Raw genomic sequence first — 23,608 nt, forward strand, 5'->3', positions numbered from 1 at the left:
ATCATACTCTTCACCATTATCATTTTCTGGATGAAGCCAAAAGAATTTTGGATAACCGTCCTACTTCACCACGGCAACCTCCACCTGGATATAAGAAACTCTTGCCAAGTCCTTCGTTAGTTGAAAATTTGATTGACATAACTCAATTGTCGATCGAATCGCCTATCATTGAAAGTGAACCTTCTGAGTCCATACCAGACCAAAGCCAATTGGTCAAGATGGCAGTTGACCTAGTCTTGCCTTCAGAAGGCCCACCTTCGGATGATACAGTTCTCAAAGAGAATGAGAACGACACCGTTCAAATTCTTTTTGTCGATATAGAGTCTAATGAACTTGGGATAAATCCACCCATTCCTTCACAATAGGAAGAGACCCCCCAGTTCATGAAACTTATCCAAACATTTATCCAGTACCTCCTTTGAGTAGTCTAGTCATTTTCTTTAATTAGAATCAACTAGAAAAACCTCGCCTTCCATCTAATGTACCATTCCAAATCATAGTACAAGTTTACAAAATGATCGTGTCTGGCACTATCATAAATGAAGCAAATTCTGTGAGTATCCTGTCCTCAACTACTTGGAAAGCGCTTGTTTCACCATCGCTTCTGCTTGAGAAAAAAAATTTGTCGAGTTTCAACAAAGGAACCAGTCGACCATTATGGATCCTTCGAAAGTTTCCGATAAATTTGAGAAAGAAAACCATTCATTTGAACGTGATGGTAGTCCAAGGTCCACTATATTACAATCTACTCCTTGGACATGATTATATATATAGCATGGAAGCTATTGTTTCCACATTCTTTCAAGTGATGTGTTTTCCACATGAAGGCAGACTGGTGCAACTTGTCGACCAGCTTTCATTTCCTGGTTCAAACATAGCTATAAATCAACCATCATCCCTAAATGGTCTCTTCACGTCAACAATGTCTCTTCAAACTTCATTCCATCCACCTAATTACAACGAGTAGTTTGGTGAGTGTGATGAAGGTTAGGGGGCATGCACACTAGTCTACTTTGGCAGGCGAACCCAGAGGAAAAGAGAGATTTTCTTGAAAGGTAATAATACTTGGACCAAAAAAACATTCCCGTATAGGTTATGTGATCAGTCTGACACAATTATATCCTTTGTATGATTGTGAGTGGAAGCTCACAGCATTCACCTTCGTACGTTATGTGATTGGAAACTCACAGCAATCACCTTCGTCTATTTTGATGGACGACGCAAAAAAAGAATTTTTTGTCTACTGACAGAAACAATCCTGCCTAACTGCAGGAACTTCCATTTGCTAACCTGGAAACTCTCCTTTTACTGAAATACCCGGGGGCATGCTAACCTTTGCATGCAAGTGAAAAATGACCTTTGATTTTCTTAGTTCGTAAGCTCTTAACCCTTTAACCATATAGCTGGGTCATTTCTAGCTTGCATAAAAAGGCAATGAGCACATGTTATAGTAGTGTTCAAGCTCATTAAAAAATAAATCTACCAAGGGACATTATCAAAAGACTGGCAAGAGCAATTCTCCCGCAAGGTTCAAGCTCGTTAAAAACTCAACCTGCAGTGAGCACATGTTGGCACAAGGTTCAAGCTCATTAAAAAATAAATCCACCTTTGGTAAGTAACCTTTGTGATCATTTTGCTATCAGCCCTTTGGAACCTTGGTTGTTTTCCTTCTGTCACTTCCATTTCATTTGGCCAACCATACACTTTCGCTTGATTGTTTACCCTTTTGAGGAACATCTGCGATGAGTGATTCTGATTGCCACCCTCTTCACATTGCCATGTTTTTAGAAGTTCCAAGCTTACCTAGAACCAATTGATACCCAGAAATACCACTCGTTCCTAAAAAACGAGTCTCTTTTAAACTCTTTGTGGACTCATTAAAAATAAAAAGGTTGTCGATCTATTGGCCTTTCCAGCTCATTAAAGTAAAGGGAACGCCATCCCTCTCATATATTTTAATATTTTTGGACTTGAGCAATCATTAAACAAAAATATCGAGCACTTGTCTTTGTCGGCTTGTTAAAACTATAGAAAAGTCATCCCTTTCGTATTATTTTATACTTTTTCAGACTTAAGGGATTATGCTAGGAAAAAGGACTATTGGAGTCTCCTTTTCACCCCTTTTCAAACTCTCTAAACATGAAAAGGACTGAGTTATATTTTTTGTTAAACTCATTAAAACAATAGCGACAAACTTGTCCACCCAGACAAGAACGAGTCTCACTGATGCTAAGCTCACTAAACACAAAGCAACAGGATTTCCCGAAGGGAAAATTATAGACCAAGTGTATGTTATCCTCCTTAATCTTGTCAAAAGTAAAGAGGTACTGGTCAGCAATGACTGGGGAAAAATGGGAAGAAAACTTGAAGAACTTTATTGGTAGCAAGTCACTCTTGAACATGACACTTTCACTCCATCACCATGATTGAGTTGGGTTGGGTTTCTCCATTCACTATCACCATTGATCCGCCATGCCATCCATGGGGTTAACGCTACCAGTCCATATCAGTGTTGCCAATATGTTCAAGAGAAGTCATTCAAAGAATTCACCATCTAGAAAATGCCTCATCCACTTCATTACATCCACCCTCCATTTTTCATGACCACCATTCTTGAACCTTATATCATCAGATCGTTTTTACCTCCACAAAAATCATTTGCTCCCTTTCACGTCGTAGATGTGGGATACATCAAGGCCCTCCTACAATCGGTCACTTCTTGTCGAAATCGGCTCATTATCGAAGAAGTTGACTTAGAAACAACCCTTTTAGTACGTTGAAGCTTGCATGCCTCAATGGAAAGTTTCTCACTTCCAGCGATAGCCTTACATCAATGACCTTCAACCGAAAGACTTTGCGTGGTGTTTGACATCGACTCATATATTCACACCACGTGAATTATATTGTAGTACCTTGAGGGTCATCATCATTATCGGTGACTCCTCTCGCATTTGTTAACAACTTACATCATTGGTTGGTAATCAGGCAATGTCCTTCCATGTTCAAATTCAGAACATATTTTCACATGGATCGACTTGTACATTGGGTGAAGATTGGATGAGTTTTGAAGACCCTGGATCTAGTTTCATCCATCTGGACTGCGATATATTAAGGAAAATAAAGACATCAATTGTACATAGAAGCTACACAGATACTCATCTAAACTAGGGAAGATGACTCTTCATGCGAAGAATCACCAGTCTGCAACATCAGATGATTGTTTGTCCTATGTACACGAAAATGAATTTATAAAGTTGAGCATAGGAATGCCTGCCTCAACTAGATCATGAAAATAATATGATGATGATGTATTGTATTGTATTTTATACAGGTCACCTTCCAGTATGAATACCTCAGATCCTCATGATAAAGCATTTCACCTGACATTAGAAAATTTGCGACCTCATGCTTTAGGGGGCAACTATTATAGACATATTAGGGGGTAGCTGTTATAGACATATTTGGGCACTACAACCACAAATTCATATGTCCATAAACTAATGGATCTTTAAGTCCCTAAAAGTGTTGTTTCATACCCTAAAGGATCATGGTCAGCTGATTACATCATTTCCCAGAAGTTCCACCTGAAAAGCTACTCAGAACTAGCCAAAACTAGACCATACAGACTGCTCCATGGCCGAGGTGCGATGCATACTGACTGCCAAACTAGCCAGGTGCAATGCATACTAAAATTTCCTTCTGTGGGGTGTGATGAACGAGAATAGACAAATGGCAAAGGCAGTTTGCAAGGTGGATGATCATGGAATTTTCCAGAAACTTCTCATGTGACACTTGATTCTTTGAATTCACCCAGAGATGAGTAAGAGATCATTTAAATCTCCAAGTGGAACCAAGAACTATCAGTGGAATGACACTAATATAAAACCCAGAGCTAACTCACACCCTTGCAAGACATATATAAATGGATCCCTCATCTGAGAGCTCTAGAGGTAGGAATTTTGTATTTTGTAAGGAAGTGTTGTTGGTTTGGTGGTGAGAAGAGACATTGCATTGTTGGGTGATTTGCTTGTTCATGAGGTGAAGAGACTTCTGCAACTGGGAGGATGATGCTAGATTAGACAGCTGGGTTGTAATCCTCTCTTACTTTACTATTAATAAAGTTCTTTGAGTTTTCCTCCATATAATCGTTTTTATGAATCTTATTGTTTATGAATGCAATTGTATAGTCAATGTGTTTCTGATTTCACATTGTTTAAGATGTTTTAGATAGAGATGCTTTGATAGTTTGCTCACACTTAAAGGAACTCTTGAAAATCTTTCATTGTTTGTTTATAAGATAACTACTCGTCTTAGTGGGACTAGCAATTTGAATCGACACTAGTTTTCCCTGAAACAATGGGTGCATGTATTTCATGGTGTGGTATGTCGTGTGTGGTTGTAGGTGTGTGATACACACTATGTGTAAGTCCACATGGTTGAGGAGAAAACATTGGGTGTTTGTCGAGTGTGGAAACTAATCCGATGTGTGTACAAAAAAGATCAAAGGTAGAAGTAAATATCGATGAAGGATAAGTATCGGTATTTTATTTCAGCTTTATTATGCATGTGATCTATGATTCTAGTCTATGATGATTACATGTGTTATATGATTCTAGTTTATGATGGTTACAGGCGATTTATGATTTGATTTTTGATGGTTGTATTTTGAGCTAACCTAATGTGATATGATTATACATAATGATTTGGTCAAATATGCTAGTTTGACTTTTTCTAACATGGAGTGAATAAAATTGTGAGTATACTTTATTGATCGGCTACCAATGAGGTATGATTTGAAGTGATGTCAATTTATTTTCAATATAATGAAAATTATGTGCTTGGTACAAGAAGCATGGAAACACCTAGTTGGGTGAATGAAATTGACTGCAAGAATTAGAAGCAACAAAAAAAGGAATTGGAACATGCAGAAGTATGCTGGAAGCACACTTCAGTAGCAGGGCCATTGTGTGACACTTGTACCCAATAGTGTCCATTGATTTCCATGAGCATGATATGACCAATATGATGGTTTGACATAGGTATATGCCTTGGTTGTTTGACAATTTGATGCAAGGAAGCATTTCCAAGGGATGGGCTTCTTGGGATGGGGGTGTCAACCAAACATGGAAGGTGTGTGACTACATGAAATGGGGTGACTAGATTTCTCGAGGGACTCTGTAGAAGAGAAGGGAAGGTTTGGGATGGATATGTTTCGGTCATAAGAATTTCCAAATGAAATCAAATGCACATTAGGAGTGTGCCCTCGAGCAATGATCTGGTAACTAGTCACTAAGAGGACAAGTGGTGCAAGATTACAGTGGTGGACATTGATGCAGTTTTGACTATGGTAGTGGATTCTGGACTTCCTAGGAAGGACATGAACCCTAGTATTAGTTTGAGGGTGGAGGCGTGAGAATCTATATTCCCTTGTTGTATATGCAGGCATCATATCTTTTTATTTGTTGGTTTAGAAAATATATATATGTGTATATGTGGTTATTGTAAATAATGTAATGAGGTATGTTATAAAGCTCCAGTAAGCAATGTGGTTTTTATCTGGTCATGTTGCCATGATGTTCTGCTTTTGAGTAGGTATTTCATTGTAAATACTGTAATGAGATAAGTTATAAAGCTCCATGGGAGGTATGTTTTCTTTTCAGTGGTTTTGATGATGTCTTGGTGTGGTTTAACACCAAGGATGATGTTCCCCAAGGGGGAGTGTTTTATAACAGCCCTTGTTAAAAAACTCATGTAAAAATATATAATATCACGGTTGGTGGGACATGTATTCCAAGCTAAATGGTGGGAAAGAAATCCTAGTGGATGTTCATTTTGGTTATTATGGCTAAGGAATTTGTTAAAGACACTAGAAAAGGCTTTGGAAAGGAATGAGGCATTTATTGGCATTTATTTATGAAAATAAAGGAAATTAGGAGAAAATGAAGGTGAAAGGTCACAGGTTGCATGTGAGGAGGAAAATGAAGGAAAAAAATAGAAAATGAAGAAAATAGAGGCCTCATTGATAAAAAGGATTCTGAGGATTAGTTGGTGAGTTTTTTTATCAAGATTTTTCTTAGGTTTTGCTTTGGATCAATAAAGGAAAAGAAGGCAAGAGGAAGGAGAAAGCAAGAAAGAGTAGGATCAAGCAACTACAACATGATTCTTTGTAGATATGGATTTTCATGCATATTTTCCTTTCTAGATTTACCATGCATAGTATTTCATGTGCTTCTTTGTTGTTGTGGCATGGGTTTTTCTAGGCGTAACAATTCTTTCAACCTAGCCTTTCCATTTCTGGGTAGCCATGTTGTGATGGGGTTCACATGTTTTGGTTGAGGTGAATTTTTGGATGGATTTGAAGCTAAGTGAGGTGGATATATGAATGATAGAGCACATGGAGTGGTGGTCCCTGAACCAGATTGTGGATCATGGTAATGCCACTAGCCTAGTGACCCCTGAGCAAGACTATGGATTGTGGTAAAACTAGGATTGTCTTACCTCGATGGGCCTAGGAATCATTTCCGGTGAATGGAAGGATATACAGTAACACCAAGAGGTGGTTTTCTCTCCATTGGGCCTAATAATCACAGGTTTGGGATATGCGTAAATCCTGGAGAGTGGCTATTGGTTTAGGGCCTAGTGATCTAGGTTTGGATTGCGATAAAGCCTGAGAGACTAGGAGATAGAAAAGTTCCTCACAGTGTAGGTGGAAAAATCTAGTATTATCCATTCTTGTTTAGCCTAATGATCTGGTGGAGATCATGATAAATCTTGTTATTACATGTTTATTGTGTTGTCCTATTGATCGACGATGGATTACGAAAAAGCCTAGTTTCTATTAATGAGCGTGATGTCGTTTAGCCTCGGGATTCTCTGATTGGTTCTTTTGGTTTGAGTCCCACATTAATGCTTGGAATATGGCATGGAGGTGAATGGCTAAAGAGAGATTTGGCTCAACTATTCTATGTTCGGGTGGAACGTAGTAGTCTCATCCTAGGTTTTGATTTCACATCATTAATGGGAGGTTATTTCTATGAGTATTTTATTTATTTCTATGTGGATTATATGGAAATAGTTTCATTTGTATTTCTACTGATATTATGCTGGTTATATATGTATTTTATGACAGTGGCTATGTATGGTTCTCATAATGTTCGTACTTGTATATGAATGAACAATGCATCTATGGCCTAATGGATGAAACTGAAAGTAAAGTGATAAGGAAACAATTTCTCATATAGAATCTGAGATAAGTATGAGACCCTTATGCTTAAATTTGTTATTTACACATGTAGATTACATATTTTTGATATGTTTGAAGAAATGCCTGTCATGGCCAGTAGGGGTCTGGCTAAGGGCTTGTTTAACTATTTTCTTTTACATCATTGTTTCCCTGTTATTTTACTATTTTGGAGATGCCATTCAGTTATGGGTAGTGACCTAGGCTCTTGTCGTGAAAAAGTGGCTTAAATCCCAGGGACAGTGGCACAGAACTGGAAAATGTAGTCCCTGGACGTTGGCATGCTTATAACATGAGAGCGACTAGAGCCTCCTTGATGTTGGTAGGCCTATAGTATGAGAGCATCCAGAGGTCAACTGATCGAAAAATTTAGTGGGACCTAGGGGCTAGATGCCTGAAGTGTTGGGATGGTTCTCAGGGGTCCTATAGCGGATGTGGAAGGTTTGTATGTCTTGTTTCTGTCTATTCTATTTTCCTAAGGTCACATATGAGGTTAAATTTAATCATCGTAGCCTTTTATCACATGTCTTCCCTATTTTTCCGGTTAGTTGGGTAGATGTGGGAGGATCGTGTTACAAACGATATAGGGACTACGTGGGCACAACAATAACAATAATGTGGCTATACTAATAATAACAATGAGGGAATACACTAGTGTTATAGGTACTTAATAGTTTTCTCACTCAATATTTTGCAGTTAAGTGTGACCAATCCAGTGGATCATTTCTGTAATTGTCACTTCTAGGTAGGAGCTATAACCTTTCTCTTTCCTTTCATGGTTCCATTTCATGATTTCATGCACATTTTTTCAATTTTTTGAGGGCCCTAAGGCTCTAATACCTCACCCTAGGTCCAACGTACCCCAGAAGGTTGAAAGGTCCACTAAATAAGAGAAAAATACATTTAGGGAGACTATTGCAATGTACTATCTACCCTTTGGAGGGTACGTTGGGCATAATTCCCAACTTTGTTTCGCTTCTTTTCCTCAAAATGCCTCTATTTTTTTGCATGAAATTTGTCCCCATGATCCTTCTTGTGATGTTTAAGGTGTGTATTGGAACAAAATGGCATTGATATGGAGGGAACGAGAATATGAAGAACAATATTTGATTGCAGCTAATGATCCTACCACAATCCAAGCTCTAAGAGATTATGGACTCTTACAATTCTTCTACCTTCCTAGTATGAGGCACAGATGGAAGTGTTGAGCTATCTTATTTGGGCATGGCATATTCAAGCATAATAATTCCGATTTCATGGACATACACTATAAATATAGGTAGAATATATATATCTCTTGAGTGCTCTATCAAGGCAAGGTGCTCCCATCTGTTTATCTAGTTCAACGAGTGGTGGAGAGATAGTCAAAGATTATATCAGTGCACATTGTCGATCGAGATCCCAACTGAAAAAGGATGGAAAAATCGACATCAGGGATGTACTCATTTTTATTTTAAGAATGATTTTGTTTATTATTTCTAGATTGGTTAGTAGTGCATATTTTCATATGGCGAATAAGTCACATATGCAGTATGCTCTGGAATGTCTAGAGCTGAAAGTATTCAACTAGAGTTAGGGGGTACTCGAAAATATGAAGGAGCAACTGACTAAGGAAAGACAAGGACGGTTAAATAATTTTGGCTATGGTTCAATTTTTATCTCTATTTCTTTAGAGATAATTACATTTCTCAGGCCACATCATGTCTTGCTTGAGCTCTAAAATTTGAGAGTTCTGTAGATGAGGATATGGGTGGATAACAAGTATAGACATGCAGGTCCATTGTCAATGAGTTTCACACCTATCTTCTTCATATCGTTGCGCATGTAGCTCACTATGATAGAAGATTATCAATATGCAGGGATGGATTTCTATAAACACCTAGAGCTCGTGCTTCTTGATGGTGAGCGATGGGGTGCCATAGGTAAAAATTTTTGACCATTTTTGGATTTTTAAGTTTTACAATTTTTTTTGTGATTTTTTATTTATCCGAGACTAAAATATTGATTTGTACATATGCATATATTAGACTCATTCAATCTATGGGCTCTTCTTATCTTCATCGTGCAGAAGACCCATAACATGCATCAACAAAAGTACAAGTTGTTGTAGTAAGACATGAGGTACTACAAGATTTCAATGTGGACAAGACTGTTGCAGAGGTTGAGCATCACAAGGAGGGGTTGGCCCATGGTATAGTTAATACTAGGGTCGACGAGATCCCTATGATACTGCAACGACATAATATTGGCATCTCTGGCCATATCTGTTAGGCCACTATACTACTAGTGTAACCCCTTATTGTTATTAGTATAACATTTGGAATCAGAGCTTTGGATTCTAGAGTTTTGCTGCTCCAAACAGGTCATCATGGCATTTTCGCTATAACTTTTTTTCTGTGACATTTCAGAAGTCGCAAAAAAACACATTTGAGAAGAAATTACACTAAACCTTAGGTCCGAATTTCAGAGCTTTTCATGCGATATTTGCAGAGATATGATCTGACGAAGTTGGTCGTTTTGCAGACTCCTGAATTACATTCAAAATAGGTGACCTGGGGAAAATTGTCATAACTTTCTCTCTGGGGATCGGATTGAAATTTCGTAAGAAGGTACGGAAAGAGGATGGGTTTTAGTTTTTGTATGCATTTTTCAGATCCAAAGGTTGAAACAATGACTCGTGGCACGTCATACAAGTTCGCTCTACTGAAATAGTCTATAATCAGGTCATCTGGGGAGATTGTGCATAACCCTTTCTTAGAGAATCCAATTTGGATCAGACTGGTGGCATTGGAAAGAGGACACGGAGGGATACTACAGGTCACAATTTCAGAAGTTAAAGATCTGAATGTACAGAGTTATAGTCATTTCAAGGTCGAGCTCCTAAAATCAAGAAAAAGCAAGATGACGAAGTTTGATGGCAAGGATCCGGTAAATTGGATACTTTAGATGGAGCAATATTTTGATCTACATGGTGTACAATTATTACAAAAGGTATGTATTGCATCTTCATATTTAGAAACAATCAATTTTTATGGTACGAAGGGCTTTGTTCTCATAAACAACTTGTTACATGGTCAATTTTCATGAAAGAAATGATAACACATTATGAGGATAAAAAGAGCAACACCTTCTTTAGAGAAACACCACAACAATTAGAAAGAGTAAAAGGGCTTTGTGACATAGTAGAAAGAAAAATTATGGAAACCAGGAAGCATACCCCTCACAACTATAAATATGGAAGTGTTGTTTCTCCTACCCTTCCACAACCTACAAGGGTTACACCACAACAATTGGAAGAAAAAAGAGAAAAAGGGCTTTCTTACAATTGTGATAGAAAATGCACTAAAGGTCATAAGTGTGATGAGAAGAAATTATTTTACATAGAATATGAATAGGAGGAAGAAAAGGATCAAGAAACATCAAAAGAAGAAGATATACACCAGGACCCCACCCTAGAGAATGAATAAATGAATCAGGCCATATCTTGTAAAGCATTGGCAAGAATTACCACTCCTAAAACTCTCAAGATAGAAGGACATATCAAGAAGAAAAATGTGAAAGAAGTGAAATATCGAAGAGTTGTTCATTTATGTAATGTAAAGGAGGTTGCCCCCTCGAAGACGCTGAATTCTAAGGCATTGATCTATATTTTCTATCTTTTCTTGAGCTAGTTTCATAACATTCGGTATCAAAGCCATTAAAGCCATTAAAGAATGGAAAAATCCCCACATCCAGAGCAAAATTAAAGCCATTAAGGAATGGAAAATCCCCACATCCATAAAGAATCTGCGCGGATTTCTTGCGTTGACAGGGTATTATCTCAAGTTTGTTAATAATTATGGGAGAATAGCAGCACCTCTAACGACATTATTGAAGAAAGATGCATTTTCATGGACTCCGGAAGCAACAAAGGCCTTTGAACATCTTAAAGAGGCAATGTGCCAAGCACCGGTCTTAGCTACACCGGACTTCACAAAAACCTTTATTGTGGAATGTGATGCTTTTGGAAATGGAACTGGTGCTCTTCTAATGCAAGATGAAAGACCCATTGCTTTTGAAAGTCGTCCAATGAAGGGAAAGTTTTTAAGAAAAGCTATTTATGAGAAGGAAATGTTGGCAATACTCCATGAACTTAAGAAATGGCGACCCTACCTAATGGGAAGTCACTTCAAGGTAAAAACGGATCATGATAGCCTTAAATACTTTTTAGAACAAAGATTATCCTCTGAAGAGCAACAAAAGTGGGTCACAAAGATGTTGGGTTATGACTTTGAAATCATCTACAAAAAAGGGAAGCAAAATGTGGTGGCAGATGCACTCTCAAGAAAGGATGAGGATGTGGAAGCATTTTTGTGCGCTATTTCTATCATCCAACCAGATTGGATAAATGAAGCAGGGGAGGAATGGAAGAATGACGAAGAAGTGTGGGCACTTATTCAAAAGCTACAACAAGATTCCAGTACGTCTGATACATTTAGCTGGCAAAATGATTCGTTATGGTACAAAGATCGCTTATACCTCTATAAGAATTCCCAGCTAAAACAAAAGATTCTTATGGAATTGCACACTTCTCCCTTAGGAGGGCACTCAATATTTTTAAAAACTTACCACAGGGTTAAGAAGGAATTTTTTTGGGATGGCCTTAAATCAGATATTCAAAAGTTTCTGGCAGAATGTTTGGTTTGCCGACAAAATAAAGTTGAAACAATTAAGACACCGGGCATATTACAACCTTTATCCATTCCAAGCCAACGTTGGGAGGAGGTATCAATGGATTTTATCACAGGTTCACCAAGTCTAAGGGAAAGAGTGTCATCATGGTGGTAGTTGACAGACTTACCAAGTATGCACACTTTTGTGCATTATCACATCCATTTAAAGCCAATACAGTTTCTACTGCATTTATGCAAGCAATTCAAAAGCTACATGGAAACCCAAAGATTATTGTAAGTGACAGAGATCCCATTTTCACTGGAAATTTTTGGACAAAATTATTTTCTTGTCTTGGTACTCAGTTAGCTCATAGCTCATCTTATCATCCTCAATCTGATGGGCAAATTGAGATAATACACAAATGTTTGGAAGGATATCTTCGTTGCTTTGTATCTGATAAACAGACACAATGGGTCAAATGGTTGCCTCTGGCTGAATGGTGGTATAACACTTCCTTTCATACAGCAACAAAAATGACCCCATTTATGCCACTTTATGGGTATCAACCACCATCCATCACATCATATTTAAGAGAAAATTCTAAGGTTCAGGCAGTGGAACATCACATCGAACATCAACAAAACGTCCTCCAAATCTTAAAGGATAACCTCGTGTTGGCACATAATAGAATGAAACAACAGGCAGATCAACATCGCAGTGAAAGAAGTTTTGATGTAGGTGATTGGGTATTCCTATGGCTACAACCATATGAGCAAATGTCCCTCAAGCAAGCTAAGAAGGATAATAAATTATCACCAAAGTATTATGGTCCGTACAAGGTGTTGCAAAGGATTGGTACTATGGAATACAAATTGGAGCTTCCTGCAGCTTCTCGATTGCACCCAGTTTTCCATGTTTCATGCTTAAAGAAGGTTATAGGCAACAAGCTCCCAGTTCAAAAAATATTGCCAGAACTTGACGAGGAAGGAAAAATCATATTGGAACCTGGAGCAATCACAGAAACAAGAACCCGACAGCTACGAAATCGATCAATTTCAGAGTATCTCATCAACTGGAAGAACTTACCCGCTGAAGATTCCACATGGGAGGACAAGAATTTTATAGAAAAGCATCAAGAACTACTCAAGCGTTGAGGACAATGCTTTTTGAAGGAGAGGGGCATGTTAGGCCCCTATACTACTAGTGTAACCCCTTATTGTTATTAGTATAACAATATCAGTCAGCTATTGTGAAAAATGTCTCACGCAATGGCACGCTATAGTGAACATTATCATTAGTCTACTAGGAGGCTTATAACCATATTTTGATTGCATATATATTTTAGGCCATGTGGCCACATGTCTCGAGAAAAAAATTGTAAAACCAAAACTATGATATATATATATATATATATATATAACTACCTTCACTGTTTCTTATGGTTTTATTATTTCTTTCAACGTATGTGATGTGTATTGAATTAATTTACATGTGTTTCAAATGTCTATCTAAAACATGATTAGCCAATGCATCTATCAATAAATTTAGATTTCTATAAATATTTTGATAGTAGATGAAATCAAAATATCTTTTGAGAAGGAGAACCCTCATGAACATGTAAAACATAGTTGGGCTTCTAACTGAATATATATTAGTCAATTGTAGTACTATAAACAGTGAGTCGATTTTGATAACTATACATTAGATAGCATGGGAAATAGCATTAGAAAACAACTCAATCACTCCACTATACTCAATGATGTTATCTGTAGAGAAAATGATGCAAATACATTGTAAACTCACTAAGTCGCCATTTGGAGCAGATGTGTCCCAAGTTGTATAACCAACTATGACTAGCACCATCAGCGTAACCAATTTATGGTTTGAGGGATGCCAACATCTGCAAACCAAATGTAAACATGATTATAAGAAACGTAGGAAACCCTGAAGGGAACACACTGCAAACACACTCAATCACACTTATATACAGTATGTACACACTGGAATACAAAAAAAACTCAAGCATAGTATTTATTAAGGTGCAACCCATTCCAAGTCTATGCGAAGGGAACTCCATTGAAATTGACTAGCTCATAGGCCCCTTTAGCGATAACACATTTAAGAATATATGGACCTAGCCACATTGGCTCAAACTTTCCTGATCCTAATTTATCAAACTATTGATCATATAATAAAACAAGGTCTATTTCTGAGAAGACACGTGGCTTTAAACTCTTTTCATATTGCTTTGATATGTTACTTATGGGTTTAATTAGCCATTGTGGCATCATGTTGGGTTTCATCTAAGTGCGTTAGATGCAAGAGACGTTTGAAAGCAATTTTGACGGCAAGTTTGAGGAATGAAATTTCACATTCAATTGGAAGGATTGCTTAAAAACAATAAACCAATTCGAATGGTGTTAACTAGGTGCCAGTCCGAACAGAGGTTTAGTACACCCACAAGCCTTCATAAAGAATAATATGTTAGTATGATTTATGGACCCTTATGATACGTTGAATCATCATTTTGAGAACTTCATTAATTGCCTCAACTTTCCCATTCGCCTTAGGGTAGTATCGAGTGGAAATTTCATGGGAAAGTAACAGTTTGGTAGTTAGTTCAAGCATCATGTGATTATAAAAATGTTTTCCATGGTATGTGACGATAGCCTATGCAACACCAAACTCCGTAATAACATGGTTCAAGAAAAATAAAGAAATTTTTTTGCCGGTATTATTTTATGCAGGCATCGCCTCAGCCCACTTGATAAAATAGTCAACCTCTATGATGATATAGCCATGCCCCCTAGCAGAGTGAGGGTTACATGTCATGAAACCAATGTGCCATTTTGCAATAGGACCAATGACGATAACAATATGCAATGGAGTGGATGGGGCAAGAGTCTTACGATCATATATCTAGTATACATGACACTTTTGTACAATGATGATGTAGCCATGAAATATGGTAGGATAAAAGTAACCAACACATAGGATCTTTTGTGCGGTGGCATATATTGACCACCATGTGGTAGTGTTTTTGTGGCCAGGATGTACCAAAAGACACCTCCTTAATAGTTGATTGTTCCCTATAAAGGATCATAGATAGAGTTGGTGTTGTTAGTGGAAATAATTATATAAACACAACATTATAAATAGTGGAAACAATGCATACATAAACATAAACTAAAACAAAATGGTAAATACATAAACAATGCTTAATGGAGCAAAGAAGTCAATAAAATAATGGAAATGCTCCCTTTATTGACTGTTAGTAGTAGATGTTGAATACAATAGATGAATCTTAGACACTTAAAGGGATTTCTTTGAGCTATGGTGCTAAAAAGTCATGAACAAGGAGGTTTGTTTTCCTTAATACCTCTGCAAGCTTCTCCTTAATCTCAAAGAAATATGAAGACTTCCCAATGGTGGATTCATTTTTCTCACTAAGATGATGCATTGTTTAGAAGCCATATGGCCAACATGATAGTGCTCTTACTTTCTTTGGCTTCGACAATGGAATGGTTGTTTTCTTTGATAGCAATTTGGCCAACATAACAATGTCTCATATTTTGGTTCTCCCGTGGCCTGTTTATATAGAATTTTTTGAATCCTTCGTCCCTCTCTTGGCTCATGCAAGGTAATGACACATGAGTAGGATAAGATGATTCCATTGAGGGTTGCAATCTTCAGGGCAATTCGAATTTGACTATCCTAGAATGAGATCTTATGAGGGAATTGACTCCAAGTGTGTGGAGTGGTCTTGAATTGCTGAGTCATCCATTTCTTTGACTGTGTTGCTTTTGAAGGATATTCCTCACATGCACGACTATTGAAGAAATAACCACGATGTCCTCAATTTTTTATCTCTACAAAATTTGTACCTTAGGAAGAATTAAAATTTTTAAGCTTCATGGTGTATTTAGCTAGAAAATCTTCCCCTGTGGATTTTGCTAGACATCTTTTAGTGTCTTCTAGATTGTGCAAACATACGTACGATGTTTTGGTGCTAATAGCTGCCCCATGACGTATGAGGTTAGGAGAAAACGTATAGATGAAATACATCACATTTTCTATTTTGACAGAGAATCTTATCAACTTTTCGAGAGAGAGGATAACCTGTTATGGAGATGAGTTGAGAAACCCCTTGACTTAGTACAAATGATAGCCATGCTCTGATGAAAACCTAAAGAGTAAAAATGTCTATATGAGACAGGCATGTCCCATGCTTGTTATGATGACTAGTGTTGAATTATTACAATGAGATAGTGAATGGTCATGTCCAGTCAATGTTATAGTGCTTGATGTGTTGATGGATGATGATGATAACTGTTGATGCCCGCAAGGGAGCTTCTTGGGAAAATAGACTTAATTTAGTTCTCCCATGTATATCAAAGGTGAAGCATTGTTGAATGAGGTTTTGAGGTATGCATGGGTCTTCGAGTATGGGTACCTCACCTGTATCTTGATTTGAGCACTGTTGAATGAGGTGCTCAGTGATGGAAGAGTCTTCAACTAAATGAAATAATTATAAAGGTTGTTAAGTATGAAACCACTGTGATATGGAAATGTGTGCTCATGTCAAATGTCAAGGGGGCTAACGACATCAATGGGAAATAGTGATTCCCATTGTGCCACCCGATTATATCTCTTCAAGGGGGGAGTATCAAAGGTACTACCTCTATCCTAGAATATGAATGTTGAAGTCAATAGGAAAGGAGCATTAACTACCCAACATGTTGTGTCAAGGAATCAATATAAGATGTAAACAAATTGTAATAGTGTGGGTCATATAAGGCATGATAATGAGAGTTGACGATGTGAGCGGATACAGACAATTGGCCCGAGGTCAAATCATTTGTGCAAACAATGGAAGTCCAAACATGTTTGCTGATAGGGATGGCCCTGGAGATGGTAAGGTTTCTAGGGTGGGTCTGATATGTTTTGACTGGTGAGAAGCTAGTAAATGACTATGGGCGATGTGTGAGCTCTAACCAAGGGTGATGAGAAACTGCCACCAGCTAAAAGACATGAAAAATGTGGGTGTGAATATTTTTCCTAAAAGGTATTTGTACAATTTCCAAAATAATATGAAGGTGATTTGGATGTACCAACATGGATATGGGTTCCACATAATAATGGTGACTTGTATGAAGGTGTGGTGTTTTTACTTAGGAAGGGGCCCCATTGGTTGCTCTCTGTACTAGGTTGGGGAGGTGGATGAAGGAATGCAGATGGGTTATACGATATGGGTGGACAATAGGCCAAATGTAGGACACAGAGGTGAATCTACCTTGATCTGTCATAAAGTACCATGGATGGCTCAAGAGATGGGGTGCATGGGAAATGAGCACACCCAAATGAGGTTGAAATTCAAGGCATGTAAGTGGAGTGGTTCCCGGGCCTGAGTAGGTGGTCATGGCTCCTGATAGTGAATAAGGGTCTACAATCATGAAGTGAGCCATGAGGGGGAGGGCTCTATCGACCGTCATGGATGTTTATCATATGCATGGCAAGGTGGTGATAAAAATGGTCGAGATATTTGGACCCTATGGTGTGTTTTGGAGAAATGATGTTAGGATAGGAAAAGATTAAGAGGAAGCCTATCATGGTAAGTGGTGAATGATACATGTTCAGTTATTTGTCTGTCGAAGTATTGGTCAAAGCAAATTATTTTTAATATACCTGCAATATTCATGGCCAATACCCTATGTGAAACCATATTTTTTAAAAGATATACATAATCTATGATTGATTGAATGATATGAATTTAAGAGAGAGAGAAGGCATACCTGAAATGAGTTTATGAGCATGCGGCGGGTCAAGAAAATGAGTTTTGGTAATTACTAGAATGGAGAGTTCCATGATAGAGATGGTCTTGTAACAATCCTTGTGTCTCTTCTGGTTTTGTAAACGAAAGTCCTAAACTTCTGTAATGGGCTCCAAAAAATGGCAAAGAGGGCAATAGATAGGGCTGAGGGACCTGAATATCATTTCATTTGCATTTTTAAGCTTGAGAGGTCAAAGCTAGCTTTGGGAGCATTTCTTGTCATTGCAGTAAGCCAAACTACCAGGGATGCGCACGGGGAGTGATAAGTAAGGACCTGTACCCTACGCTTTGAAATTTTGGTGGTTTTAGTGTAGATAAGCCATACATGGGTCCCCTGTATGGAATTTGTAGGGTGTATTTTTATGGCCACATGGGTGACTCTTGTAGAGTCATGTGGTCGTTGCATTAACCCTTGAGTTATGCATGGAAACCTTAGACAAAAGCAGCCCCCAGTTGCACGGTTTGTGCATCAGAGTCGGGATAAGCCGCGACAAAACCCTTTGGCGGTCACCACAGCTTGGTGGCCAGACCGCACACAGTCTATGCGTCTGTCTCAAACACAGACGCATGACTGTGTATCTGTGTTAAACACAAACATAGAGTCTTCGATGCATTAGTCACCACGGCGTATGGCCTGACATATGTGCATATGTTTGAGAAATAAACACATGTTTCCCATGGCTGTCAGGTGCATAAATGTATTACTATCATAAAAGTTGGGCTTTTCTCTTGTTCTTTTTATAGCTTAGGGATCTAAATATTGATGCTTGATATACCTGATGGTAGGATTATTTGGAGAGAGTAAGACTAGGTGAACCTACATGTGGAGGTTGTGGGGGATCCAACAACTAGCTAGTTGTTGGCTCAATGAAGTTTACTAAAGTTTCTTCAGAACCCATACTGAGATGACAGGATAGGTTACTGCACTTTTTGATCTCATGTTGGGATGTGCACCAAAAGGTCATGGTGATCCATAGGATTGATCTACCGATATTGGCCCATGCTGATATCTACTTGGTGACTAGTTTTCTACCTCGTAGGGAGGATCTGCCATATCGACTACCATCTGGGCATGTGGATATCCATCACTCAACAGAGGGTGAGGGTGAGGCTCACTACGAGCCTAACCCTTATGAGGAGGGTTGCATCAGGATTACTACTATTTAGGATATCTCTAAGCATGCTACTCTAGAAATGATTGTTAGATTGCTGGGATCAACATACCCCCACAAAGTATTGGGGCCCCAGATAGCAGTCCTTTAACAGTTGCAAGTGGGCCACTTTTTTAATTGGGCTTAATTTTTATACAAGGGCATGATGTCCTAGTTGACATAGGTGTGGTGTGGCACCCTTTAGAGATTTTTCTACGTGAGTGTTCTATGCAACATCATTTACGAAGGGGTTGTGATGCTACTTCCTTTTCTAGTAGTGCTGGTGGGATGTATCAGGGACCCTCGAATTTGATGGTGGGCACTCGTGGTGCCACGAGTTGGTGGTGGTTCTATGGGGCATTATTGAAATTCCACAATGGAGGATTTCTTTTACTCCAATCCTTAGTTGATTTTGGACTTCCCTTACCATGCCATGGACTTCCAGGGAGATCCAGACATGGGGCTTACTTTACGTGATGCCTGGGGACTAGTAAGTATGAGTGTTTTTGCTTTCCACATTTTCGTATATATTTTTTACATGGGTAGGTATGGATTGTATATATGATGACGTTGATACCATGTTTGTTTACTTGCAAATGTGGGGCCATAGGGGCGACACTCATGCCCTAGAGACCGAGGGATGTGAGGCCATCTGTTGGGCCTTAGCGGCCATCACAATGACGCTGATTAGAGATTTTTGGACCCTCTGGTGAGATTAACATTGTAGCGGAAGTCCAAGACATAGAGTGTTGGCGTGAACATCCCGAGGAAATAGAGGCACAATTGACAAATGTCGCTGCTGAGTTTTAGAGTTAGTAGGGCACCTGGGGCAGAGTGGAGGTCCTAACTAGAAGGTTGGCCATCGAGGGTTTGGAGGGGTTGGAGGAGGTCTCCATGGGGATGACAATGTTGCTTGAGTGAGCACATCGACTAATTTTGTGTCATATATCTATGGAGGTGGCTACAGTTGGTCCCATTTTGGCACCTGGTGTGGAGATTGGTCCACAGGAACGCTACAGAGACCTATGGGTCTATATTTTTTATGATATTATGTATGCACCAGAGAAATCACCCATCATGAGGATGTTCCCCTATATTTTTGACTTATTTATCATGGTATTAGGCCAGTGGATTATATGCCTATTTTTCTACCCATATTTTTTTTATCTGTATATACGAGATGATTTTTTGGTGGCTCTTATGATGTGTCATATGTGTCTATACTTTTTTATGTATTTTTGCATTTGTTTGAGATGGATATTATGCTCATGGTTTATGTATCTTGATGGTTATATATATGTGATGCATGCTAGTCTAGGATTTGATTAGCTATGCGATCAATTGTATGATTTTGATCTCTTGGTATATGTGTAAATGTGATATGATCAAAATGTCAAGCTAACCTTTGTGCATGCAGATATTTTCGAAGAAGGCATGAATCATGAACCTGAAAGGTCTCGTTGAACTGCGACACAACTAGCTGGGAATCAAGAAATATATGTAGGTGATAGATACCTAAGTGGTGGGAATTGTCCCAGAGACCTATGATGATGTCGTATTCAACTTGATTGTTGGTGGTTGAATTGATATAAAGTCAGTTAGAGAGATGAGGTGTCTGGTCAGTAGAGTATATGGCCTAGCATGCAACAATGAGGTTTTTTGACCATCGAGATGTTCCATCAGTAATCCATGGTGATAGGCTCAGAGATGATCCATATGTGACACATGATGAGAAAGTGATGTTTAGATTGAATCCATGATGGGGTGATCATCATAAAATATAAGACATAGTGCATATATGTACATTCTATCATTTTATGGGTGAAGGTTTTTGAGGTAGAGACCATTCACGAAATGTTTTAGGCAAGTCCCATCAAGGTTTGAAAAGGTGTATGCCCCCTTAAGGAGGTAATGTTTGATGATATATGGGCCCTTCCACAGGGTTTCAAAATTCCTGGGTCCTACCATTTCTTAGGCAACATCGTCGTGGAGGACTAACTCCCACCCCAAGAAATGTCCAATAGGTGATCTTGCAATAAATTGAGGCTTTGACCTCTTCTTGTGTGCTTCATTATTCTCGATGGATTCTCTTTGAAATTCATCAACTAGCTCCAAATGTACCAACATTTTTTCCAAAGGTGTGGTGTTAGTTAAAAGCTTGATGGCCAAGTGTAAGCTAAGGATCTCACACTCAATGGGAAGTACTACTTCAACACCATGTACTAGTTGAAAGGGTGGAAACTATGTAGATGCACTGACCATTTTTTGGTATGCCCATAGGGCTGAGAACACCATATGGTGCCAATTGGTTTTGTGAGTGTTCACCATGAACTTTAACATTGTCTTGAGAACCTTGTTGAAATCTTCTACCTGACCGTTGGCCTGCAGGTAGTATGGTGAAACAAACTCATGTGAGAAACCAAGGTGTTGGGATAGACCTTGAAATATTTCATTCTAAAAATGTTTGCCATTGTCTTCACAAACTCCTTGCGAGCACCAAATTGTGTTATGACATGGTTGAATAAAAACCTTCTTGTGGTTTATGTGGTGTTATTATATATGGGCATTACTTCTGCCCATTTTGCGAAATAGTCCACGACAACAACAATGTATTTGTGGTTGCCCGATGATGGGGGATTTTAGGTCATGAAGTTGATGCCCCACTTGCAGAAGGGACCAACCATGATTACTCGATGTAAGGGAGTGGGTGGTGCTCATGCCTAATCAGTATATCATTGCAATTGCTAACATCTTTTGACTACTTATATGCAATTGTGGAAGAGGGTGGGATAGAAATAACTAGTAGAAAAGATTTTTTATGTAGTGGCCATCCCGTAGAGGTGGACGCTACAAGGCCCTCTATGGAAATCATTGAAAACTTGCTCAACTTGTTGGTTATTGAAGCATCGATGTAGGATACTATCAATTAGTCATCAATAGTTGACATCTCCCTAAAGGAGGTAGTCGGGGGCCTAGCGGTGTATGTGCCTTCAATCGTCACAGGCAAGCTGGGGTTTGAACTTTTGAGTTCGTAAAAAAAGGAGGATGTATTTATACCAGGGGTTTTCAATTGATACTAAAAATAGATGTTCATTGGGAAGAGACTCATTAACGAGAAAGCCTCAGATCTATGTTGGGAAATCTGTGATAAACTCAAAGAGGATGAGTGCCTATTTACTATTAGGAGAATTAAGATATAGATAAAATTCTTGTAGAATAACTATACACCAAGCATACTTTTCGTTCATCATATGGTGAGTGAGAAAATACGTCATGGGGTTAATGGCTACTATTACAATAGTGGTTTGAAGGATGATATAATTCCAAAGATTTTGTATAAAATGTACGAGGGTTAAGGAATTTTTTTCTTCTAGCTCATAATTTAATGCAGGCATGAATAAGTTCTCTCTAACGTAATAAATTATGCATTCATTTTTATCTGGTCCATCTTGTATTAACACCTCAACGAGGGCTACCTCTAATGATGATAGGTATAGGGTATAATATTTGTTGTGGTTAGGTGGTCTAATCAAACGATCTTGAGATAATGCATCTTTTAAAGCTTCAAATGATTTTTGGGCGTGATCATCCCAATGGAAGGGAATATCTCGACAAAGGAGGTGCAGGAAACCTTACGCCCAAGTAGTGTAACCAGGGATAAAATGTGGTAAGAAATTTTCCTTACCCTACAAGATTTGTAATTATTTTAGTGTTTCTAGGGGAGGTAACTCCTTAATGGATTGGACTTTGAGAAGGTCAACTTCGATACCTTACTGGGAAACTATGAAACATAGTAATCTTCTAGTGTTGACATAGAATAGACACTTGAGAGGGTTCAAGCATAGGCTATATCATCGACATCTCTGAGATACCAAGTGAAGGTCCTCTAAAAGGTTAGTACGCTTCTTGAAACGTACTGTAAGGTCATCCAGATATGCGAGGATCAAATGAGCTGTATCATGGAAGACGTAGTTCATGGCCCGCTTGAAGGTGGTGCCAATATTTTTGAGACCAAAATTCATAACTTGGTATGTGAATGTACCCCAAGGGGTTGTGAATGTGGTTTTGTACTGATTTGTACGACAAATCTAGATTTGTTTGTTCGTAGAGACCCCGCCCATGAAGGATAGTGCTTCATGATTGGTGCAAGAATTGATGACTTGGTCAATTAATGGCGTGAAGTAATTGTCTTTCGGAAATGATTTTTTCAAATCCCTAAAATCAGTACAAATGCACATGGTGCCTCATTTTTCATGATATGTACATGGTTAGAAACCCAAGATGTGTAATTGATAGGATAGATGAATCTAGGTTTGTGGAGTTTATTAATTTCATTTTTTATTTCTTCTGCCTTAGAAGGATGTAACTGTTGTTGTTTATGTTAGACGAGATGGGGGCTAGGCCACATGCCAATATGATGTTCCATAATAGTGGGACTAATTCCTAGCATTTCAAAGTAACTCAACACAAAAAAAATCTTTGTAATCTTGGAACAATGATGTGTATGTGTTTATTTCTTCTAGAGAGCATGATTCCCCGAGGTAGATCTCTTCGAATTTTTGAGGTTTTCTTGAAATATTAACCTTGATGGTAAGTGAAATATTGGACATGTTCCCTTCCTCAAATGGATCAAGTGTTGGGATGGGATTTTTGAACCAATCGACCTTTCCTAGTGGGAGGAAATCTTTGGATTCAATGGTGAAGATATCGTGAATTGTGTGTGGTAATGGGTAC

The sequence above is a fragment of the Pinus tabuliformis genome, chromosome 2_1 (assembly GCF_031772625.1).
Source record: "Pinus tabuliformis cultivar Carrire ecotype Pingquan chromosome 2_1, CPIR1, whole genome shotgun sequence".
Lineage (NCBI taxonomy): Eukaryota > Viridiplantae > Streptophyta > Pinopsida > Pinales > Pinaceae > Pinus > Pinus tabuliformis.